Here is a 6,546-nt window from a genome sequence, read left to right on the forward strand (position 1 = left end):
GTCTCTCTGTCTCTGTCTCTTTCTTTTCCTTCTTCTAAATAACTTAAATAAATTTTAAGAAAAAAAAAGACAAATGCATTTGGCTTTCCTGAGATGCCCGTCCAGTCTGTCAGGTGTATGTTTTTTTTTTTTTTTCAACAAGCTTGGCCAGCATGCTTACTGCTTCTGTCTCATGTCTGAAATTATTTTCTTATGCTAAGACAAGGGCCTCTGATCAGCCATTTCTGATGAGCATGAGACATGATTGCCTTCTCCAGTGATGAGAAACTGACAGTGGCCATGCGCCACATGACATCTTTTATGTCTATATTAAAGTGAAGAAGGAATGCCAGCAGGACCACCGTCCTCCCTGTGCTCAGGAGGTCCCCCAAACGTGGTGCACCCCAGTGTGATCTGTGAAGGCTGCAATGGGCCCATGGTGAGAACCTGCTACACGTGCAGCATCTGCCAGAACTATGACTTGTGCAGGGCCTTAAGGGGAAAGGCATGCACAGGAAACACAGGGAGCTCGAGGTCCCCAACCCCTTCTCTTTAGGAGCTTCTCTCACAGCTGTTGGCTCTGAAAGCTGAACCATGGGTCCTTCAGGTGGACAGGCTGGGAGATGGGTCCTCTAGGGAACTGGAGCCCATTTCCTCTAGGAGCAGGGGATGGGATCAGCTTCTGGTCCATCAGGGGAGCAAGGGTGAACTTATGAAGAACGTGGAGGGCAGAGTGTAGCAGCTGCCCTTAGCTCTCTGGGCACTGAAGCTGATGTTGATGTGAAACATGGCAAGGAAAGAAGCAGCCTGACACCCGTCTCTCCAGAAAGTTCCCATACGGGAGAGAAGTGTGGCTTTCAACAAAGCAGCTGCTCTTCTGAACCCAGCAAAGGTGATGGGAGCAGCAAAGGCACAGCACAATCTCTGGCAGAGCAGATGACAGACTCCTAGAGACCAGGGAGACCAGGAGCAAATGGAGTTGGCTAACTGCTCTGCAGGAGATAATGACTGGACTCATTTGTCTTCAAAAGAAGTGGATCTGTTGGCTGGCGCCGCGGCTCACTTGGCTAATCCTCCACCTGTGGCGCCGGCACTCCATGTTCTAGTCCCAGCTGGGGTGCTGGATTCTGTCCCAGTTGCTCCTCTTCCAGTCTAGCTCTCTGCTGTGGCCCAGGAAGGCAGTGAAGGATGGCCCAAGTGCTTGGGCCCTGCACCTGCATGGGAGACCAGGAGGAAGTACCTGGCTCCTGGCTTTGGATTGGGGCAGCACTGGCCTTAGGGCCATTTGGGGGATGAACCAACGGGAAGGAAGACCTTTCTCTCTGTCTCTCTCTCTCTAACTCTGCCTGTCAAAAAAAAAAAAAAAAGAAGAAGTGGACCTGTTGACAGGTCAGCTCCAGTCTGCAGATGCTAGGTTCTCCTGCACAGCTCTCTGAACCATTCCCAGAAAGGACCCAGTGGGCTGACAGAAGCTGCTTTGTGCCCTCATCTTCCACCAGAGGCTGACCCCTGGCTGATGGAATCTCTGTCTCAGAGGCTGTTCCTGGGTTTTCTGATGAAGGTTGTTCACTCACCAGGCTCCTGCAGACCAAGAACTGCAGCACTGTGGCTGACCTGGACACCATCCAGTATTCCAAGCACCCACAACAGTTGTGATGCTGTCTGTTCTCCAGCCCCATTGTGTCCTCATTCCCTGTCACATAGTTAATTGCACTAAGCTGGTGCAGAAGAGCAAGGCCTCCCTAAGGGCCAGTTTCTCTTCATTCTTCTCCAGAATTTAGGGGGTACACACGCAGGAGGCCATTGAGGGCAGTAGCACAAATGACACAAAGCGAGTTCCATGTGTGTGCTGACTGGTGCCAAACATCCCAGCTGCCCTCCAGTGTCCTAGCTCGTGCAGCTACTGATGGCGTGGGGAGGCCTTGCTCTTACCCAGCAGAATGTAGGTGGTACATAGCGGCACATTGACTCCCACCAGCAGTCCAGAATATATCCTGTCTCATGGTTTAGTGCTATCCCATTTTTAAACAGCTGGTAGTGCACTGACATTTAGTTGATTTGCCACTAGAAACCTGATAGACTCTTAGGGAGGGTTGTCCTGCACCAAGTGCAAAGGGTCTCATACTTGGATGGAAACTGGCTCCTAAGGCAAGGATGCGGTGTGGGTATCAACTGAGTGCTGCCTCCTGGCTCATCACTATGATGACTCCTGTTATTTCATTTGTAAGAAATCTGTAGTTAAATGCTATGAACATTTAAATACATTTGAAAATAAACATCTTTAAGAGTTGGTTATTGAGGGAGAAAGGGCAAAACAAAGCACTGTGGATGAAGCAAAGTTATTGTTGCACTTAACCTTGAAGAAGAGGACTGTGCAGGGGCTGGGGCTTGCTATAGTGAGGAGCATAGGAAGAAGCCCTTGTGAAGCTTAATAAATAAGCGAAGGTAAACACTGCACATTGGTTTTACTGAGAATTTCTAAGAAAGGGCTTGTTTTGATAAATGCAATAATGACTACAAGATTCTGGGTGATTTATCAACCCATCAGTTAACACTGATTTTTACAGAAACTATCTCAGTTGGATTTGGAATTTAAAAATATTGTGATTAGAAGGAAGTAAGACTGTTTAGGAGGAGGGGAAAAGTGGGATGATGCAGAGATTCCTGTTATTCTCTGAGATTCCGAGGCTAGGAAATGGTGAAGGAAATTAGCTTATGGCATGGGAAACAGATGGCAACGGTCTGACATCAGTTTTCAATCATCCAAAGACTATAAACCTCAACTTGTGGAGCCAGGGTAGAATTGTGCAGCTCCAAGGCTCACCCTGTGTCCTTGACATTTTCTCTGATATTTATTTTCTCAATTTTCAGTTTTTCCCCTGCTCAGATGCTTCTGTTTTCCTTACTGAGAGAAAAATTACCCCACTGGAGGAAGAGCAGGAAGAGGAGGAGGAAGGGGAGGAGGAGGAGGAGGAGGTGGAGGAGGAGGAGGAGGGGAAGGGGAGAGGGGAAGGAAATGAGGAGAGGGAGGAAGAGCCTTGCCAATTCATTACCTACAATCTGTAATCTTTTTCCTCCAATCCTTATATTTTTCTCAAGATATTTGTTCCATACTCATGTCTAGAAAGTGAATCAAAGCCGTGAATATCAATAACCTACAGCAGAATCATGAATGCCATTCCTCTGGGTCATATGTTTGTTTGTTTTTTCAGTGTTGTCACCAATATTATTCCTTCCCTGGCTGCTTGCTTTCAGAGCCGTCTCTATTTCATTCAGACCCTTGTTCTGTTTATGTTATTTCATATTGCTATTAAAAGACACAGCTTTCAGTGTTTATTAAAGATTTAAAAACACACAGATTGGTGTAATTTAATTGAAAAATGTTGGCATTTCTCTATAAAATTAGAGAACTCCTTCCAATGATTTGTCTCTAAAAATTGCCTTGGGAAAAAAAAGTAAAGAAGCATTTCTATTTTCTTTGCAAGGCGATAATTTAAAGTCAGCCCAGTGTACGTGTGATCAGATTTGTAATAATCTGTCACTCCTGGCAGCAAAGAAAATTAAAAGAACCAATTTATTCCACAGAATGAAATGCAAGATACCCCTCCCTCTGTGAAAATAATGTAAGGTGCAAGAAATGTGTTCATATCATTTTCTATTTCTGCTACAATGACAGGAATAAACCGCCAGGGAGGGATTTTCTCTCCTCGCAACACCTGCAATGAAAACTCATTTCTTCACGAGCTTGCATTTTCTGTATTCTGTAATTCACTGTTCTGTGTTTCGTGGACCTGCTTTGGTGAAACCTTCCGCTAGATGCCAGTCAGCCCCTCCCTCTGATCTGGCAGGTCTCCCCTCCTGGGAAGAGCTGACTGTGCATATCCTCCTATTTTAGAGCCCTGGGATCAGGTGAGTGGAGAACGTGGCTTTATCTTGTGAATTTATGGACGTAATCCTCTAGGCAAGCATTAAGTTGGAAGTTAAGGCTTTAAATAGAGAACTCAGTAAACCTCTCTATGTTCTCAAGAATGAACTGCTAATAGATAGTAAAAAAAATAATAATAATAAAATAAAGATTTGGCCTGTTGTCTGACTCTGGAAGTAATTAATGCTTACTGAGGTCAATAAATATTCAGTGCTTGAGATAATTGGAAAGATATTGAGCCTTTCTTTCTGGTCTCCCTCCATAAATAACCCTACACAGCTGCCGTAGGATATGAATAAACGCATCTGTCTCAGTCTTGCTCTAAATAAACATTTCAAAAATAGCATTTCCTTCCCAAATCAGGTCTTTCTTGAGTTCATCAAAAGCTTATTTACAAATTTTGGTGTCAAACATTGTATTTGCTATTTGTTTAAATGAAGACAGTCTCTGATTTAGTAATATGAATTTTTGTCCAATTAAAGCATCTGTCAATAAAATTCTATGTGTAGAGACTCAACATAAAGCCAAAATATTTCAAAAATAAATCATGAGGAGGAACCTCTTCTACTTTAAACTGTTCTAACAAGCTATCATAATTAAAACACTGCAGTAGACTAGAGTACAATGGAACACAATAAAAAACCTGGGACACACCCACTGATAAATGGAAATTTGACCTATGACAGCTCATACAAAGGGGCTTCAAATGGTTCACAGAGAACATATGTTATGAAAAAACATGCTTGAGTTTAAAAATTTTCTTCACCAAAGCAAAGTAATCTTTTAATTCATTCTTCCTATGGATTTCAAATAGGTTAATTATGGTTTTACAAACCAAGGAGTAAAATATGGGATATTAATGAAAGTATATGAAGTCTTTATGTGTAAGAATAATATGAAATGATTTCTTAGCTTTTGTTCATATCTTACAATATAATCCAATGGCAATTAAAACCCTAAATATAAAAATAAAATCATTAAAAAAGTATAGAAGTAAATATATAGGATATTTTCTCATTTATATAAATAATAAATTACAATTCATTTCCCATTAAAAGGCAACTGGGGGAGAAGTCTGAGCAGTTGGCCTAATGATTAAGCCACCACGGAGATGCCCTCAGTCCACACTGCAGTACCTGGATTTGGTCTTGGCTATGCTTTCAGTTCTAGCTTCCTGCTAGGGTAACCTGAGATAGTTCAAGTAATTGGGTCCCTCCACCCACATGGGATGTCTGGACTGAGTGTCCAGCTACCAACTTCCTCAGTAGATGTGAGTTCTCCGTCTCTTTGTCTTTCTGACTCTCAAATAAATAAATATTTTTTAAAAAATACTTCCATAAGACACATGCACACATGACTTTCTCAACAAATTAATATTCAAACTACACAAAGAGTTTCTAAATTGAGAAAAATATAGATCTTTAAATATTCTGAAACATACCTGAGGAAATGATTAAAAAAACCTGGAATCCTGAATGGTCAAGAAAGAAGGCAATACTGCTGACCCACATAATAACCAGAAAAATCAAACTAAATATTCATAACTTTTCACCCATTTGTTTTGCAGCAATGAACACTGTGGATTATGAACGGTTATAGAAATGAGAAAAAGTCACCAAATAATACTGTGTCTTTTGTAAAGTTTTTTATGTTTAATTTTATTTATTTGAAAGGTGGGTCTGGGAGAGAGTGCTCACATGCATGAGAGAGACAGGGACAAAGAATGAGATCTTACATCTACTGACTCACTCTCCAATACCCACAATAGCTGGAGATTGACCTGGCTAAAGTTGTAACACGGAACTCAGTCCTGGTCTCCTGCATGGATGGCAGGTACCCAGATACCTGTACCATCACCCAGAGTGCACCTTTATAGAAAGATGGGTCAGAAATAAGGGTGCCTGGACTCAAAATAGCAACTATCGTATCGAACACAAGAGTCCCTAGTGATGACTTAACTGCTGTGACAAATACCTACCCTGGAAAACAATTTTAAGTAGCTATTCTTAAAAATAACTTTTCCATAGCCTAGACAGCTCATAGCAAGAGTCTCGGGTGATTGCTGACGTCATAAATAAGAGTGCCAATTGTTAAATCAACAAGGGGAGTCACTGGGTACATGCTCCCCATGTAGGATCTCTGTCATTAATGTGTTTTACTATGAAACTTAAAAACACCACTAGTGGAACAATACCCTATACCTTGTGCGGTTGTGTGAATGCAGCCTGTTGAAATCCTTGCTTAGTATATACTAAGTTGATCTTCAGTATATGAAGGTAATTGAAAATGAAACTTGATAAAGGCCGGATGGGAGAGGGAAAGGGGAGGGCCATGGGAGGGAGGGAGGTTGGGGGGGAAGCCACAACAATACAATAGTTGCACTTTGTAAATTCACATTTATGAAATAAAAAATAAAAAAATAAAAAAAAATAAAAAAGAAAATATATAAAAAAAACTTTTCCAAGATGTTGCAAAGATAAATATGTGATAAATCACCAGTCAAAAATGCTCATTCTGGATATTTAATTAATTAGTTGATTAATAATTATTTATATATTTATTACATTTCTGTCAAGTATTGAACACTTCTATTTGCACAAAGACCATAGTCATTAATAAGATGGAATTATTTTCTATGTTTA

At 41.3% G+C, this 6,546-nt stretch overlaps 1 pseudogene; it reads left to right on the top strand.

Moving 5' to 3' along the window:
• Nucleotides 1-240: 240 nt before the first annotated feature.
• Nucleotides 241-1,635, top strand: LOC133772996 (sequestosome-1-like; annotated as a pseudogene).
• The last annotated feature ends 4,911 nt before the right edge of the window (nucleotides 1,636-6,546 follow it).

The sequence above is a fragment of the Lepus europaeus genome, chromosome 13 (assembly GCF_033115175.1).
Source record: "Lepus europaeus isolate LE1 chromosome 13, mLepTim1.pri, whole genome shotgun sequence".
Lineage (NCBI taxonomy): Eukaryota > Metazoa > Chordata > Mammalia > Lagomorpha > Leporidae > Lepus > Lepus europaeus.